The 18,947-nt window shown below is 45.5% G+C and overlaps 1 protein-coding gene across 3 annotated transcripts in view; it reads right to left on the bottom strand.

Moving 5' to 3' along the window:
• rad51b (RAD51 paralog B) overlaps window positions 1–18,947 on the bottom strand; it is a 465,368-nt gene that overhangs the window by 156,748 nt on the left and 289,673 nt on the right. The window lies entirely within an intron of this gene.

Genomic DNA, 18,947 nt, shown 5'->3' with positions numbered 1-18,947 from the left:
CTGAGCAGAATGTCTTCCGGCAGCAACTGCAGGCAACCAAGGAACAACCTCTGTTCCCACTGCGGGCAACCAGACTATGATCTGCCGGAAAAAATAAAGTACAGAAAAGAAGGGCTGGCAGCCAGCATTGGAATTCCCTCCATAAAACTCTCCACTTACCTCACTTTTCTCCTAACATCTTCCTTTAAATCTACCTCTACAACTCATTTTTGATCACTTTTCCTAATATCTCCTTATGTGTGGCCCCCCCCCCCCCCCCACCCCTCCATGTCAAATTTTGTTTCATATTGTTCCTTTGAGCCACTTTGGAGTGTTTTACCATGTTAAAGGAGCTATATAAATAGTTGTTGCAAAAGGAGATAGTCTTTGTTGTGTGTTTTTCCTTTCCAAGATCCACGTAGGCCAAATCCATAAAGCTGCAGCTTTCAGCTGTGTCCTGCTAGATTTGAGTACAGTAAACAACAAGCTCGTTCTATCTCTCCCCCATACCCAACTCCGCACCACCCCCCCGACCCCGGCCCCCACACAGATCTTCTGAGCAGAGCCTCAGTGTAAAACCTTCACTCAGCATCTTATGCTGAACACAGACCATCTAAAGACTCTTTGATGTGGCCTTTATCTCCCTTTACAAAAACAACAGAAATGTTTTGATGCACATGGAAATTGTAACTCATTTTTTCTTTTGACAGCTAGGTCTTACAGTGCCAAAAATCATCTGCACCAAATGTACGTTACACCCATGTTCCCCACCCCATCCCTGGGGATCACTGGGTTACTGTGGTGGAGACACGTTAGCCTGGTTTTTGTTGCTGAGCAGGCTGATCTCTGGCGGGACAGTGGGGTGAGGAATTACCCTGTGCAGGGGGTCAACAGGCCACTGGCTCGCTGGCACCCATGATGTGGAATTGCAGGTCAAGAATGGGTCCCCCAAGGGAGCTGGCCTCTGGAACGGTGGCCAACAAAAAGAAGCACCTTCAGGAGAGGCAAACGACGAAAATAATTCACACCCAAATATAATCCTCAACTTCCCCACCATGTAACGTACAGCTGAGCTACACTGAGCAGCAAGGACTCCAGATTCCATCTGCAGGCAGAATCTTTGGGTTCCCATCTAGTAGGCGACTGGACTCAACTCAGGTTTTGTCTGAATCACATTGGGGCCTAAGTTAAAGGTGCTAATATAAAAACGGTTCGTTGTTGTCCTAAGGGGGTTGCAAGTTGCAGGATACCATGACACCACAGCCCTCCCTGGACTATCCACCATCTGCTCACAGCCACTCTGAGAAAGGAAATCGCCTCACTTCCAGACTGCAGTGTTCTGGTCAGAACAAGGTAAAATCAATTTACAAACAAGATGATGACACAGAAGCTAAAAGAATAAATGGAAGCACAATTGATTTTCAGAATAATCATTCCTTCAGCTGGCTTTTCCCTTCTTTCTCCAGACCTCTGATGAGGTACGGTTCCATGGTAACTGACCCAGCACCTTACAGTCAAGGTCCATACATTGCAATGAAATTGGCTAGACAATGTCAGGGAACCCAGGCTGACTTCCCTCACTGTCATTCCTCAAGACTGATCAGAATGCAGGGTCAATCCCATCCATTCCCAATGAATTTGCCAAATTCTGCAGTGCCCAACACGTCACCAAGAGGGGCTTTAAAGTCTTGAACTGTTTAATCCTGTGCCAGCGCCGATGGTTCACATAACACTCAGGTACTACTGGCTACAGGAGACAAAGGTTGAAGGGTTTGTTAAGATTACAACTGACAGGATGGAGTTAACCACTGGTCTCCTTCTGAGATATGTTTGTGTAGATCAAGGTGAGGGATAACAGTGCTGAGAAACACAACTTTTCCCATCTTACTCATTCATTTTTTTTGATCTTTCATTTCAAAATTTTCTCTGGCAAGGCCAGCATTTATTGCCCATTTATTGTTGGCCTTGAGAAAGTGGTGGAGGCCTTCTTAAACATTGCGGTCCATGTAAGAAGATGCTCTCAGACTGCCTGTGATCGTGACACATGTTAGCCTGGTTTTATTGCTGAGCAGGCTGATCTCTGGCAGGGCAATGGTAATGGCACTGCGTCTACTCTGAGCACCCCGGGGTGAGGGATTACAATGCCACGTTATAGGAAGGATGTGATGGCACTGGAAGGGGTGCAGAGGAGATTCACCAGGATACTGCCTAGGATGGAACATTTAAGATATGGAGAGAGGTTGCGTTGGCTTGGGTTGTTTTCATTGGAGCAGGGAAGACTGAGAGGCAACCTGATCGAGGTGTTCAAGAATATGAGGATCATTGACGGAGTGGATAAGGAGCAGCTGTTCCCCTTAGTTGAAGGGTCAGTCCTGAGCAGACACAAGTTCAAGGTAAGAGGGACGTGAGGGAAAACGTTTTTACCCAGAGGGTGTGCCGGTATGGAATGCGCTGGCTGGTAGGATGGTGGAGGCGAGTTGCCTCACATTCTTTAAAACATTTCTGAATGATGACTTGGTACACCATAACATTCAGGGCAATGGGCTGGCAGATGAGGTTAGGTGGGAGTTCAGGTGTTTCTAATGTGTCAGTGTGGACTTGATGGGCCGAAGGCCTCTTCTGCACTCTGTAGTTCTATGATTCCAGGCAGGGAGTTCCAGGATCTTGGCTCAACAAGCATTTGGTTACCAGTGTCAGCATCAACCACGGCCACGCCAAGGACAGCGTGGGTCAGACACAGAGTACAGTCCCATCTCCTCATCCACCATCTAACTCAATCACAGTGCAGCAGAGAGAACTGAGAAGATTGTGGGCCAGGAGGAGGGTAGAGATTAGCAGTGAGGCCAGTGGAGGGGTTCAAACACAAGGATTTTAAAGTTGAGATGCAGCCAGACTGGGAGCCAATGTAGGTTAACAAGCACAGGGGTGACAGGCAAACTGGTTTTAGAGGGAATTAGGATATCAGCAGCAGATTTTGGATAAGCTCAAGTTTATGAAGATGAAAAACAGGAGACTAGTCAGGAGGGTTTTGGAATTGCTGAGTCTGGAGGTTATAAATGCACTGAGCAAGGTTTGAATTGATGTTATGATGGTATTTGTTCTGCATGTGAAATTCATGCAGGAAATAACAGTGCATCTGGTAGGCAGCTAGAATTTATTTGTTTGAATCTGACTCCCTCCTCTGCTCATTGTGCTGCTTATGACATAAGCTGCTCATTTTCTTGATTGACAAGTGTTCTGCCTAGTTTGCCATGTTACTGTATACCGGTGCTGTACACTACCACAAAGAAGGCAGCAGGCACATACTGCCCTGACAGACCCTGTCCAATGACATTTCATAACAGCCTGGCATCCTCAACATACCTTTGATACGACTCCAATATCCTCCAATGGGACCGTAAATCCTACTGATATAATCAAAGGAGCTACTCTCTAAGGATGCTCTACACTGGCATTGCAGTCCAAGAGAACTTACAGAAAAGATAAACAGTCACCATTTCTCCAACATCTGGTTGGGGCTCACAGCACTAGGCACAGGCTGGGACTGGAGGCCACAGGCAGGTACAGGCTGGGACTGGAGGCCACAGGCAGGTACAGACAGGGACTGGAGGCCACAGACAGGTACAGACAGGGACTGGAGGCCACAGGCAGGTACAGACAGGGACTGGAGGCCACAGGCAGGTACAGACAGGGACTGGAGGGTTCAGACGGGACTGGAGGCTACAGACACAGGTACAGGCCGGGACTGGAAGCTACAGACATGGGTACAGGCTGGGACTGGAGGCTACATTCAGGTTGTACAGGATGGGACTGGAGGCTACAGACACAAGCACAGGCTGGGACTGGGGTTGGAGACAAAGATACAGGCCAGGACTGGAGGCTACAGACACAGGTAAGGCTGCCACTGGAGGCTACAGACAAAGGTACAAGCTAGGATTGTAGGCGACAGGCACAGGTACAGGCTGGGACTGGAGGCTACAGGCAAGTTGTACAGGCTGAGGCTGGAGGTTCTAGTCACAGGTACAGGCCAGAGTGGAGGCTACAGACAGGTACATTGGGACTGGAAAGTAGTCACAGCTACAGGCCGGGATTGGAGGTTATAGCTTAGTAATGAGATGTACAGTGTGTGTGAGTTTAAAGTTTGTTTGTTTTTGTCTCAAGCAGACTTACGTCAACCGTGCAATGAAGTTAGTGAAAATCCCCTAATTGTCACATTCCAGCACCTGTTTGGTAACACTGAGGGAGAATTTAGCATGGCTAATGCACCTAGCCAGCACATCTTTTGAATTGTGGGAGGAAGCTGGAGCACCTGGAGGAAACCCACAGACACGGGGAGAACATGCAGACTCCGCACAGTGGCCCAAGCCTGAATCGAACCTGAGTTCCTGGTGCTGTGAGGCACAGTAAGAAAACTTGATGTCTGTGTCGATATGCGCGATTTTCTTGGAGATCTTCTCCACTTGGAGCTGGCAGTTTGCAGTGTCGATGATAGCTATGATGTGGAGATGCCAGCGCCCAATGCCAGCATCTCCACATCATGGCTGTGAGGCAGCAGTGCTAACCATTGTGCTTCCCCATGATTCCCCAGACTGATGGGATGGGTGTGTACCTATGATACCCAAAAGTTGTGAGGTGATGATGTATCTATGATCCTCCAGACTGATGGGATTTTCATCCTGCTCCCATACCATTACACCTGGTATTCCTCACAAATCTATTCCTGGACTCCTCTTATTTATTATCTACCTGCTGCCCCGGCAACATGACCCGAAAACACTTCCCACTTCCACATATACGGCACCCAGTGCAGATATCTGCACTCCCCAACTTCTGGCCTCTTGGATCTGTCTGATCTTAATCATTCCATCACTGGTGACTGGGCTTTTGACTGCCTAGCGCTAAGTTCTGGAATCTCCTCCTACACCTCTCTGCTTCTCTATCTCAACTCTCCTTTAAGACATTCCTTACAATCACTTTCTTTGACTTTTGGTCATTTGAATATCTTATGTGGCTCAGTGTCAAATTTTGTTTTATAATGACTGTGTAAAGCATCTCATAAATGTTGTTGTTGTCATTGCAGTTCTCTGATTACTGCAGGCAAGGTCCAACTGCGAACAGGACGACATCAACTGAGAAGAAGCAGTGCCAGAACTTAGACTGCCCACACCAACTGGCCTGCTGATTATATCCAGCATTTACAGGTTTCTCCTTGGCACTGATGGAGCACACAATGTAAATTAACTTGCAACGTTTAGCTCAAAGAGTTGAGACATCACCCTGTAGCGACACCGGGGAGGGAGTTAGAATCAAAATTAGCTACATTTATTACAGAAACATCAAAAATACATCTGTGTGGCTGTCGTCCCCTCTGTTGTATGAACACACACTGAAGCAAGGCAGTCAGCTTGGAGGACAATGGTATCAAACTAGAGAAGGCACCGTTAGATTGAAGTCAAGCCAGGGGAAGGAGAAAACAGAAAGAGACCTGAATTTCACAGCAGACAGAGGTCACAGTGACCTGACTTCAGCAGCTCAGCTCAAAGCACCAAGGAGCATAAAACAGCAAGAGTCATTGTTCTTATTCAGATATAGAGAGGACCCTGGCAGGCAGAATTTGAGGGAGGGAAGAAGCCATATAGTATTTATGTGACTCTTTAGATGTTCCCCTTTCCTCTTTTCCTCCCACCCCCACAGTTTCCTCCTGAAGGTGCTGACTGTGGTTGCAGTGAGGGCGGCAGATAGCACACCCCAGCGTCAATGCCCCAGTTTTAATTCCTCATACGTGAGCACAGCACTAACAATCTTCAACTATTCAAACAGAATGACTATTATTCACATTGCAATAATGTCACTAACTTCAGGACAGAGACTCTCATTAGCTCTTTCCAATGTCCAGCCAGATAATAATCTCCCTGTCTAGTTATGTATTGATCCAATCCAATCTTGGTCTCCAAGACTGTTAGAATTATTACAGGAATAGACAGGATAGAGAACAGGAATGCAAATTCAATCTGTCCTTCAAGTGTGTCACCTCTGAATTCATAACGCTTCTAGTCTCTTCAGGGTCTTAGTTCATTCTAAGCGAGGCGTGTCTGCAGCAATAGATTTCAACTGGACCTTTAATTTGACACTTACTCCTTGTGCTCTGTTACTCACTTTGGACACACAAAGTCCACTTGTTCCTCACTCTGGACACTTGGGGCTCGATTCTGCCATCACAGTGTGCTAATTTTTTGGCGCATCCCGTTGGAAGATTTGCATGTCAGCCATTTCTCATGATTCGCACATGCGCCTCACACCTAGAGGGTAGGCATGGTCGAGACCACACTGGAAAGCGGCGGGAAGACCAGGTAAGTGATTTTAGTCGACTTGTAATGTAATTTAAATGTCATTTTTGGGCCTGGGACTGAATTCTCTGGGGGCCCAATAAAATCTCCCACCCCGCCAGGAATATTTCACACCAACAGGGTTTAGAGTAGCTCCCCATTTTCAGGGAACTAACGGGAGGCCCCCCTGAAGTGAAGGGTGGAATTCGGGGGCCACCCCCAGGAGTCGGGCAGTGGGGCCGTGGTGCCCCCTGGGCACGGGCACTCTGTCAGTGCCAGCCTGTGCCCCCTGGCACTGCCCAAGGGGCAAAGTACCCATGCCCAGGGGACACCTTGGCACAGCCCACCAGGCATTGGGCAGTGTCAAAAGGGCAGGGCCTATTGTGGGCAGGGCCTAGGGGTGTTCAGTGTGGCAGGGATCCCGCTGCCACTCTGCATGGGGATCAGTCAGGCTGGAGGGAAACCAGCGATCAGGGTCGGCTGGGGGGAGGGGGGGAAATCTGCCTCCAGGGGAGGGTCGTCACTGCTGGGGAAGGTGCTGGAGATTGGGACACTGCGGGACAGGGCTGGAGGGGTCAGGGCTGGCTTGGGCATGCTCGTGGGGCCACGATCAGACCATGGGGGAGTGGGAGGGCAGCACTGCAGGGGTCCCAGTCTGGCCAGCGATTGAGCTGGCCAGCAAATGGGAGTCTGACAGAGTGGGGCCACTGCACATGCGCTGAATTCCAGAACTGTCAGGCTCCGGCATGAATTGGCTCTGCTCCCTCAGCTTTTAATGATATTCACGATTATAATCTCTGCAGTACACAGAGTGTAGGAGATTTGAGTCTGAACACCCACTAAAAAAACAATGAATTACGCCATTTTTCCTGCCAATTCAGCGCTTAGAATTTTTTTGGGGAGAATTGCCGCCTTGAAACCTGTCTGTTCCTCACTCAAGAGTTGGGCTAAATGGGTCATTTTCACAATGATCAGTGCTGAGCCCTCAACCATTTACAATCTCTGTTAGTGGCTTGAGTGGAGGGATTGACTGCATTTTAACCCACTTTACTGATGATGTGAAAATAGGTAGGAAGGCAAATTCCTGCAAAGGAATGTAGATTGATTAAGTGAATGGGCAAAAAAACTAGCAGATCGAATATAATGCGGGTAAATGCAAGGTTCCCCACCGAATGTTCGGGTACAGAAGGATCCGAGTGTCCTAGTACATGAATCATAAAAGGTCAGCACACAGGTACATCAAGTAATTAGGAAAGAAAACCGAATGTTGCCCTTTATTGCAAAGAAAATGGAGTCTAAAAATAGGGAAGTCTTGTTACAACTGTACATGGTATTGGTGAGACCACATCTAGAGTACTGTGTACAGTTTTGGTCACCCCTCTCATGGAGGGAACAGTTAAGAAGTTTGGAAGATCCCTTGCTTTTCATTTGACAGGTGAGTTAAATTTTGGAAGTAGAGCTAAAAGTCATGGGATGTTTGAACCCAGGATGCTCGCAGTCAGACTGAGTTTCCAAATCATGCCAATTATTAGCAAAATGTATTATGTCCATTCAAAGCAGTTCAGTGAAGGTTCACTCGCCTGATTCCTGAGATGTGCGGTTTTCTTGTGAGCAGGTTGAACTTACATTTACTGGAGTTTAGGAGAATGAGGAGTGAACTATTTGAAACATAAAAAGATTCTGAGGGCTGCAGGGGCGGGGTGCAAAAGAATGTTTCCCCTCATGGGGGAAATCTAGGATGGAAATGAGGAAGAATTTCTTCTTTCAGAGGGCTGTTTGTGTTTGGAATTCTCATCCCCAGCAAGCAGTGGAAGCTGGCTCATTGAGTACATTCAAGGTTGAGTCAGATATATTTTTCAATTACAAGGGAGTCAAGGGTTAATGGGGGACAGAAAGGAAATGGAGGTAATGCCAGTCAGATCAGCTGTAATCATACTGAATGGGCAGATCAGGCTCAATGGTCAAATGGTTTACTCCTGATCATGTCTTGTGTGGCTGTATATATCTCTGAACACATAAGCTCTGCTTGTTCCCCATCCCGATATCCGAGCTCTGCTTGTTTCTCACTCCCGGATACCCAAACTCCGCTTGTTCCTCACTCTGGAAACACAAACTCTGCTTGTTCCTCACTCTGGAGACACAAACTCCACTGGTTCCAACTGATTTTTCAGTGATGACTTTTTTTGCTTCTCTGTAGCACCCACTTTACTGCCATCTTGACCTGCCCCAATGCCCCATCTCTGACTTTCCCTTGTCCATTCAACTTTGGCCTCTCTTGCCTTTTACCTGACCTCCTCATCCCTCCTTGCAAAGTGCTTGGTGTTTGATGCTGTGATCCAAAGATGGTTCTGGAGGGAGTTCCTAGGAAGAGTCAATTTTAGTTCAAACGAAATCGAGGGGGAAAAAACAAATTCACAAACTACCTTTTGTACAAAATTTTGTAATAAAATCCCAAGAAATTAAACAAGAAACCTAAATTAGGTTAATAAGTAATTCTAACCCATTAAAGGCCGGGTCTCTGCTGGCTTGATTGTACTTCAGAGTGAACATAATCAGTTGGAACGTTCTGCATGTTGCATCCAGCATTCAAAGTCAGTGGAAGGCAGGCAGTTTTGGCACCTGTGTCACTGCAAACTTGTACATTTCCTGCGTCTGCAGAGTTATCCGAGAGCATCTTCGTTTAACTGGTGCCGTGCTAGAGCTCTTAAATCTACTAAACCAGAGTTTTCAGATAAATACTGGCACATTTCATAATGAAATGTGAAACAAAGTGAAAATGGTGATGTTACTTCAGGCTGGCGTTTCATTCTTACTGCAGCCTTTGACACCCACACGTTCCAGGCTTACTAAATCCACCTCTCACACCAGGGGTGTGGTACTGAGAGTCAGGCAAAGTTGATGTTCTTAAGTTTCCTTGCTTTTCACCTGACAGGCAGTGTTAGATTTTGGAAACAGAAGTTGAGAGTTTTAGGATGTTTGGATCCAGGATGCCAGAAGTCAGATTAGTCAAGCTGCATCTTCCAAAGCATGTGGAATTATTAATAATAATAATCTCATATTAAACACCTCAATAAGAAGCCTGAGGACTAACAATATCAAGAATAGCAACAGGCATTTATAAAGTGATACATTTTTGTGTGCGCAGGCAGACTGAAAGTTACTGAAATTGCTTTTCGGTCAGGTCTGGCTTCATAGTGTGAGATCATTCCACCCCAGAGCGAGGGATTGCAGATCACCAGGAGAAATCCAACCCATCGCTGGGGATCATAGGGATCATTCCATTCCATTGCTGAGGATCACCGATCACTCCATCAGGCAGACAGAAATCGCTAGGATTTTCCATTTAGCAGCTGGGGTTCATTGGGATCATTCTTACCCACACTCCCATAAGGGGCCTAAATTACTCTGCTCTTCACTAAAAGCAGGAACACTACAGTTAATGTCCTGACTCACACTGTTCCCTATTGGGAGTGGAATCATTCCAGTCGGAGCCCTGTCACACTCTGTTTTATATTGGGAGAGTGGGATCACACCAGCCGGATCTCTGATTCATTTTGTTCCCTACTCGAGAGTGAGATCCAGTCGGAGACCTGACTCACTCTGTTCTGTGTTGGGAGTGATTTCCCTCCAGTTGGAGCCCTGGCTCACTCTGTTCTGCACTGGGAGTGGGATCACTCTAGTTGGTCCCTGGCTCACTCTCTTCCGCAATGGGAGTGGGATCACTCCAGTTGGATCCCTGACTTATTCTGTTCTGTATTGGGAGTGGGATCACTCCAGTCCGATCCTTGGCTCACTCTGTTCTGCACTGGGAGTGGGATCACTCCAGTCAGAGCCCTGACTGTCTCGGTTCTGTACTGGGAGTAAGATACTCACTCTCGGGGCCCTGACACACACTATTTGCTTTTTGGAGAGTGGGATCAGTGTTGACTATAATTACTTGGCTCATTCTTTGACCGATGATACCATTGCTAAACGAAATGTTTCCAAACCACTGCTGAATGTAGCAATGAGTGTTTTGGGTTAGCAACGTAAACATGTTTGATGTAAACCTTACCCTGAAAGCCAGAACAGCTGAATCTGCTGGCACTGCTGAACCTAAGAAAGGAGCCAAGGAAGTCAGCCTGCAAACAGTGAGAGCCATTCTCGGGTATGGACACAAGAGGCCACCCTGTGGCAAGTGACAACATCCCCACACAAGGTACTGGCTGGGTCCGCAGGATCTTAGCACAAGACACATGAGAAAAAGAGGTAATTACATTTCTATATGACCTCAGGAAACTGCAAAGGCCTTTACAGTCAACGGAGAGTTTTTGAAATGTAGGAAACAAGACAGCCAATTTTTGCACAGCAAGATTCCACAGACAGAAATGTGATAATGTTGATTGATTTGATAATGTTATTTTTTGGGAATGGGGCTGGGAATGTTTGATTTTATATAATTGTAAGCTGTTGTTGGATAAGTACTGGTCAGGAGACTTGGATAGAATACTGTTCTTTTAAAATAGTACCATGGGATATTTACAGTCAGTAAGGACAGGCAACAACACCTCCTCCACGATCATCCTCAACACCGGTGCCCCACAAGACTCTTCTGTCAGCCCCCTATTATACTCCTTATACATCCATGACTGTGCGGCCAAATTCCCCTCCAACTCGATTTTCAAGTTTGCTGATGACACCACCGCAAGTGGGTCAGATCTCAAACAATGACGAGACAACAGCACAGGAAAAGAGATAGAGTATCTGGTGCGGCGACAATAATCTCTCTCTCAAAGTCAACAAAACTAAGAGATTGTCGTCAGTTTCAGGAAGCACTGATGAATGCCCATGTCTACATCAATGGGTATGAAGTAGAAAGGGTCGAGAGCTTCAGGTTTTTAGGTGTCCAGATTACCAACAACCTGTCCTGGTCCCCCCATGCCGACACTATCGTTAAGAAAACCCACCAACACTTCTACTTTCTCAGCTGATCTTCTTCCCTGCTGCAATCAGACTTTTGAATGGACCTACCCTGCATCAAGTTGATCTTTTTATACACCCTAACAATGACTGTAACACAACATTCTGCACTCTCTCATTTCCTTCTCTACAAACAGTATGCTTTGTCTGTAAAGTGCACAAGAGACAATGCTTTTCACTGTATACTAACATATGTGACAATAATAAATCAAATCAAAACATCTGAGGCATGGTAGACTGGGCCTAAATTTTATCATGAGAGTGCAACATTCCTCCAGTACTGCACGGGAATGTCAAACTCGATTTTGTGCTCAAGTCTCTGGAGCAGGATTTGAACTCACCACCTTCGGATTCATAGAGATGAGTGCTATCCATTAAACTTGGCTGACAAGGGGCCGGATAACTCATTACGGTAGCATTCAGGAGTAGTGTGGAAGTGAGCCATGTGAGCCATAACAGCCTGTTCCTCTGTGCCTGGTTCACTATTTTCAGTTGGTGAGGAGTTAGAACTTTATCCTTGCTGGAGGCCGGAGTGCATGGAATGGGACATACTCTCTTTGGCCCCCTACTATACTCATTATGCACCTATGACTGTGTGGCCAAATTCCTCTCCAATTCAATTTTCAAGATTGTTGATGACAGTTCTTAAATAATGACGAGACAGAGTACAGGAAAGAGATAGAGAATCTGGTGAACTGGTGCAGTGACAATAATCTCTCCCTCAATGTCAACAAAACAAAGGAGATTGTCACCGACTTTAGGAAGTGTAGCGGACAACATGCCCCTATCTACATCAATGGGGACAAAGTAGAAAGGGTTGAGAGCTTCAAGTTTTTAGATCACCAACAACCTGTCCTGGTCCCCCCCATGCCAACACTATAGTTAAGAAAGCCCACCAACGCCTCTACTTTCTCAGAAGACTAAAGAAATTTGGCGTGTCCGCTACAACTCTCACCAACTTTTACAGGTGTAGCATAGAAACCTTCTTTCTGGTTGTATCACAGCTTGGTATGGCTCCTGCTCTGTCCAAGACTGCAATAAATTATAAAGGGTTGTGAATGAAGCCCAGTCCATCTCTCAAACCAGCCTCCCACATCCATTGACACCATTTATACCTCCTGCTGCCTCGGAAAAGCAGCCAGTATAATTAAGGACTCCACACATCTCAGACATACTCCCACCTTCTTCCATCAGGAAAAAGATACAAAAGTCTGAGGTTATGTACCAACTGACTCAAGAACAGCTTCTTCCCTGCTGCCATCTGACTTTTGTAATGGACCTACCTCACACATGGAGCTGATTAGATGTGGAGGGCGAGGGTGATTAAAGGTAGAGGGTGAGAGTGATTAAAGGTGGAAGACAGAGGTGATTAAAGGTGGAGGGTGAGAGTGATTAAATGTGGAGCGGAGGTGATTAAAGGTAGAGGGTGAGAGTGATTAAATGTGGAGCAGAGGTGATTAAATGTTGCAGGGTGAAATGTGGGACACCGGATGTTTAATTTGTGACAGTTGTTAAGATGGTCACAAATCTATATGGTGAGAGTTAAACTATATTCAGTGATCACATGGCTGCTGTGTTCTTCCCCATTCTTCACTGTTATCGATATATATCAACATTCTTGTGGCCTGATGCAGCTTATCCAACACTGACTGCATTGCAAGATGATCCGCATGATGGATTAATAAGTGCTGAGCTTGTAGCTTATACAGCAATGATTCAACTTCTGAATTGACGAACAAAAGGATATAGTGGCTGTACTTTCAGTCTGCGCTATCATTAGGAACATGACAAAGTCAAAAGAATGCTGTGCTTTAGTTGGTTCACCTTTACACCTCCCCCTGCCACCACAGCCAAACAGTTCTTGGCCCAAAAGCTGTCAATTCCCTTCCCCAATCAACTCATCCATGAGAAACATCTTTCACCTGGGTGAAATTCCATCCTCTGGGAGAGAGCCAAGGGGCCAGGGATGGGGCACAGAATTCTTCCTTCAGGAGATTCTCTCCACGCTGCTTGTTGATTTGTAATTTGCATTGCTAGAATGGTTTACAATTGTCTCAGCTGGAAAGTTATTCTGTGAACATTCGTGTCAACCTCAGTCAGGAGCTCTGGTTTCAGCAGCTAACATATCTACCAGAAACATCAGCTTGCCTCGCAACAGATGATCTCTGACTTCCAGCTACCCCAGACTATCCATACACCCACGCAGAAATTCAATGCTTACAGCCATCAAATTATTACCTAGATATTTATAGCACTGCATTGATAACATTTCAATTCAGCCAATGTAACACACAACACCAACACAAATTGCCTTGCAATCACTGTAAACTGTTAATGCATAATATATGGGTTGCACTGGGGATTAGAGAGTGAATGGATAAATCATACATGGTCAGGTCAGATATCAGATCAGCCACTGCAATTAACAAAAGTTCTCCAGTCACAGACCTGGGAGATGTTTCAACACCTGTTGCTGGCAGATGATTGATCTTTTGTCACTAAATTTAAGGTCACTGAAGATGCAAAGCAGAATTTCAGGTCCAATAGGGCCCACTAGGTTAATGTCATGTATGTGTTTACATATATATATTGTATATTGGGATTTGGGGTGTGGACTACCCTTTTAAGAGTAAAGGTTGGGTGACCCCTTGGGCTATTAGCTCCGTAAGAAGTATCACAACACCAGGTTAAAGTCCAACAGGTTTATTTGGCAGCACAAGCTTTCGGAGCCTCAAGCTTCTTCTTTAGATGAGTGAGGACTTGTATTCACAAACAGGGCATATAAAGACACAAGCTCAATTTACAAAACAATGGTTGGAAAGCGAGTCTTTACAGGTAATCAAGTCTTAAAGGTACAGACAATGTGAGTGGAGAGAGGGTTAAGCACAGGTTAAAGAGATGTGGATTGTCTCCAGCCAGGACAGTTAGTGAGATTTTGCAAGCCCAGGCAAGTCAGGGGGGTTACAGATAGTGTGACACGAATCCAAGATCCCAGTTGAGGCCGGCCTCGTGTGCGAAACTTGGCGATCAGTTTCTGCTCAGTGATTCTGCATTGCTGTGTGTTGTGAAGATCGCCTTGGAGAACGCTTACCCGAAGATCAGAGGCTGAATGCCCATGACTGATGAAGTGTTCCCCAACTGGAAGGGAACACTCCTGCCTGGTGATTGTTGAGCGGTGTTCATTCATTCGTTATCATAGCATCTGCATGGTCTCCCCAGTGTACAATGCCTCGGGACATCCTTTCCGGCAATGCTCCTCCTTCATCAGGGGACTCACTCGAAGAAGGAGCAGTACTCCGAAAGCTTGTGATTCCAAATAAACCTGTTGGATTTTAACCTGGTGTTGTGAGACTTCTTGCTGTACAAAAAGAAACACAGACTTCACAGTAGGTCCTGATGGGACAGGAGAGCTGGAAATGCTGTAGCCCGTGTAATAGAGCATTCCTGGCTTTCTGGAAGCATTTCTGACCCTGACAAGCAAGTTGTGAATTTAAAAGAAGTTGCTGCTTGAAGTAAGAAAACAGGCCAGGTTTTTAAAGCTCCCAGGCCAACAATTAAACATTCCATTCTGGGACCCTTAATATACAGGAGCAGACAGAAGTGAATCAGCTTCTTTGGTGTGTGTGAAGCAAGTACAAGAGCTGATACTGAGTCTTATCAGATGTAAGTGAATCGTATACTTTTACCCAGCATGTACTGCATATGTACAGGAGCTGACAGTGAGATATATATGAGCCGTACAATACCAGACTACAGGGAACGTAGTCTTTTCTCTTTTACCCAGTGTGGACTGTACCATATACAGCAGTTGACACTGAGATACACATGGCCTGAATCCAGATAGGAGTCAAATCAACTCTAACTTCTGAAATGTAAGATGTGCAAAAAGGTGATTCAGCAAAGCTCTTGCCTGTAAACCTGTGGGGGTTGAATGCTTGTCAATTCCTTACTGTCAGAATTCAAAGTAAATGGAAACTGAGCAATGCCTCAGCCCCAGCCTGTCTAATCTAACCAGCCTAGGCCTGCATTCACATGTCTCCTAATGCAAACAAGTGCCTTGTCAGATAATACATCAGCTTTTGAAAGCCAAGTGCGTATGGAAAGAACACATGAGGTCATGAAACCCTCTCAAGTTATGTTGTCTTTTAATGAATGATCAAGTCAGAAATGAAGAAATTGCATACATAACATGTCTGCTCACAACCTCAGGATGCCCCAGAGCAAGCTCAAGCTAGTGAAGTACTTTTATAGTCAGTCAGCGACAATTCACGCACAGCAAGTTCTCACAAACGGCAATAAGATAAATGATCAGGTCATCTGAGTGATACGGTAGCCCAGTGGTTAGCACTGCTGCTTCACAGCTCCAAGGACCTGGGTTCGATTCACGGCTTGGGTCATTGTCTGTGTGGAGTTGCACATTCTCCTCGTGTATGCATGGGTTTCCTCTGGGTGCTCCAGTTTCCTCCCACTGTCCAAAGATGTGTGGGTTAGGTTGATTGGCCATGCTAAAAAAATTTGCCCCTTAAGTGTCTTGAGATGCGCAGGTTAGAGGAATTAGTGGGTAAATATTTAGGGATATGGGGTAGGGCCTGGATGGGATTGTAGTTGCAGACTCAGTGAGCCAAATGGCCTCTTTCTGCACTGTAGGGTTTCTATGGTTCTATGATCTGTGGTAACCTTGGGTTGAAGAATAAATATCATTCAAAACACCAAGGCAAACTCCCCAGTTCTTCTTTAAACAGTCACTCAATCTTTTATGGCCACCAGAGAGCTGAGAACTGGTTTAACAGCTTATCTGAAAGGTGGCACATCCAACAGCACCACCTCAGTACTGCACTGGGGATGTCGGAGAGGTTTTCTGCTCAGACCTCTGGAGTCAAGTTTGAACTCACAACCTTGTGATTCAGTACTGCCAGTGTTACCTGATGAATGGCTTGGGGAACACACAGAGGGTGCCGGGATCTGCATGCCAGGTGAAGTTTGTGTTTTCAGGAGAGCAAGGATGGAAACTTGCCTTTTATTTATTCCGCTAACTCTGTTGTTTATCACAGTGCAATGTTGAGCTATACTAACTGGGCTGACTCAGGCTCAATAACCTGAATCCGCCAGTTTAAACAATTGTAGTTGGGGAGGAAAAAGTTGAGACTTGTTTGTTTGTTTGTTACAATTGTTCCAGCCTGCCTTGGTTAAAGAGATCAAGAAACTACAAAGGGTTGTGAATGAAGCCCAGTCCATCATTCAAATCAGCCTCCCATCGACTCTGTCAACACTTCCCGCTGCCTCGGTAAAGCAGCCAGCATAATTAAGCACCCCACACACCCCAGACGTACTCACTTCCACCTTCTTCCATCAGGAAAAAGATACAAAAGTCTAAGGTCATGTACCAACCGACTCAAGAACAGCTTCTTCCCTGCTGCCATCAGACTTTTCAATGGGCTTACCTCGCATTAAGTTGATCTTTCTCTACACCCTAACCATGACTGACATTCTGCACTCTCTCTTTTCCTTCCCTATGTACGACATGCTTTGACTGTATGGCATGCAAAAAACAATACTTTGCACTACATACTAATAAACGTGACAATAATAAATCAAATCAAAAAAGAAGTGCATCTCCTCGTTGTCATCTCTTGACCTGTTTAGGGATAGCCCCTGTTAAGAGCAAAATCAGGCGCAAATGTGATGAAAGCTGTAGTGAACACCCCAAGCACTCAGTTACTGACATACATGGAGACATGCCATAACAAAAGTCAAGTCAGCACGTTTAGGCAAGGAACATTTGTTTTTATTCTTTTGTGGGACATGGGTGTCACTGGCTGGCCAGCATTTATTGCCCATTCCTAGTTACCCTTGATAAGATGGTGAGCTACCTTCTTGAATCGTGCAGTCCGTGTTCTGGGGATTGACCCACAATGCCGTTAGGTAGGGAATTCCAGGATTTTGACCCAGCAACTGCAAAGGAACAGTGATATTTTTCCAAGTCAGGATGGTGAGTGGCTTGGAGGGCAACTTGCAGGTGGTGCTGTTCCCATGTATCTGCTACCGTTGTCCTTCTAGATGGAAGTGGTTGTAGGTTTGGAAGGTGCTGTCTAAGGATCTTTGCTGAATTGCTACAGTGCATCTTGTAGATAATACACACTGCTGCCACAAAGTGTCGGTGATGGAGGGATTGGATGTTTGTAGATGTGGTGCCAATCAAGCAGGCTACTTTGTCCTGGTTGGTGTCTAGCTTCTTGAATGTTATTGGAGCTGCACCCATCCAGGAAATTGGGGAGTATTCCATCACAGTCCTGACTTATGCCTTGTAGATGGTCAACAGGCTTTGGGGAGTCAGGAGCTGAGTTACTTGCCACAATACTCCTAGCCTCATAGGAATGTATGAATTTGAGGAGTCCGTTCAGCCCCTCAAGTCTGTTCTGCCATTCAATTAAATCAAGGCTGAACTGTATGTATCTGAACTGCATTAATACACTTTGATTGTATAAGCTTCAATAAACCTACCCAACAATCAGTCTGAATTTTGAATTTTTCATTGACCCTAAGCTTCAGAAAGTTATTGAGGAAACAAGATCCAGATTTCTAAGTGCTTCTTGCCGTCACTCTGAATAGCTTGAATTTTAAGACTATGATATCTTGTTCTGGGATTCACCCATCAGAGTTAATAGATTCTCTCTGTCAACCCCATCAAATCCTTCAATTATCATAAACATCTCAATTCAACTGCCTCTTAATTTTCTATACTCAGGTAAATAAAAATCCCAATAATTTAGTCCTTTTAGCCCACCGTCATTGTGGCAAATCACCTCTGCTCCCCTACAAGGCTAATACTTCCTCCTGAGTTGAGGGTGTCAGGAGATGAATACTATTTTCCAGGTGGGGACTAGACTGAGTACAGCTACAGCATTCCACTGCTTCACACTGGAGCCAACCTTGAGATTAAAACCCATTGGCCTTTTGAATTATCTATTGAACATTGCTGTTTGTGAAAGCAAGGGACTAAAATAAGCAGAGATGATTAAAAAATGAAAAACCCTCTCTTTACTTTCCCAGCAAGAGATTCATGCTGTAAGTGTTAAGGAATAGTGATTATTCTCATTGGTGAGTATTCTCATTGAGCAGAAAAAATGCAAAACTGCTGGGATTTTTACTAGATTCTCCAGAATTTTAAAGAGTGAGAGATGACTTCATTAAAAATTTAAAATTCTTACAGAGCTCAGCAGGGTAGATGAGGAAAGTGTGTTTTCCCTGGTTTAGCAGATCAAGAGCTAGGGTGCACAGTTTTAGAATGACAGGCATGCCATTTTGGACTGAGGTGAGGAGGAAATTCTTCTCTCAGTGGGCGGTGAATTTATGGGCTTCTCTGCCCCAGAGCTGCAGTGACTCAGTCCTCAAACAGTGACCGATAAAATTCCTAGACATTAATGATATCAAGGAGATAATGCAGGAAAAAGACGCTGAGATAGAAGAACAGCCATGATCTAACTGAATGACGGTGCAGGCCGGAGAAGACAGATCGTCAACTCCTGCTTCTACTTCCTATGTTCCTATGTGTGTTGCATCAATTCACCATATTTAACAGCCAATGAATATCGCCAAAGCGGATTATTTGGTCATATCACATGACTGTGGGATCTTGCTGTGCACAAATTAGTCACCATGTTTCCCACATTACAGCGGTGACTA

Source organism: Carcharhinus amblyrhynchos, chromosome 14 (assembly GCF_965287045.1).
Source record: "Carcharhinus amblyrhynchos chromosome 14, sCarAmb.v2.hapA, whole genome shotgun sequence".
NCBI classification, from domain to species: domain Eukaryota; kingdom Metazoa; phylum Chordata; class Chondrichthyes; order Carcharhiniformes; family Carcharhinidae; genus Carcharhinus; species Carcharhinus amblyrhynchos.
Note: the sequence above shows the minus strand (reverse complement) of the source record. Positions and strands in the feature narration are given on the sequence as shown.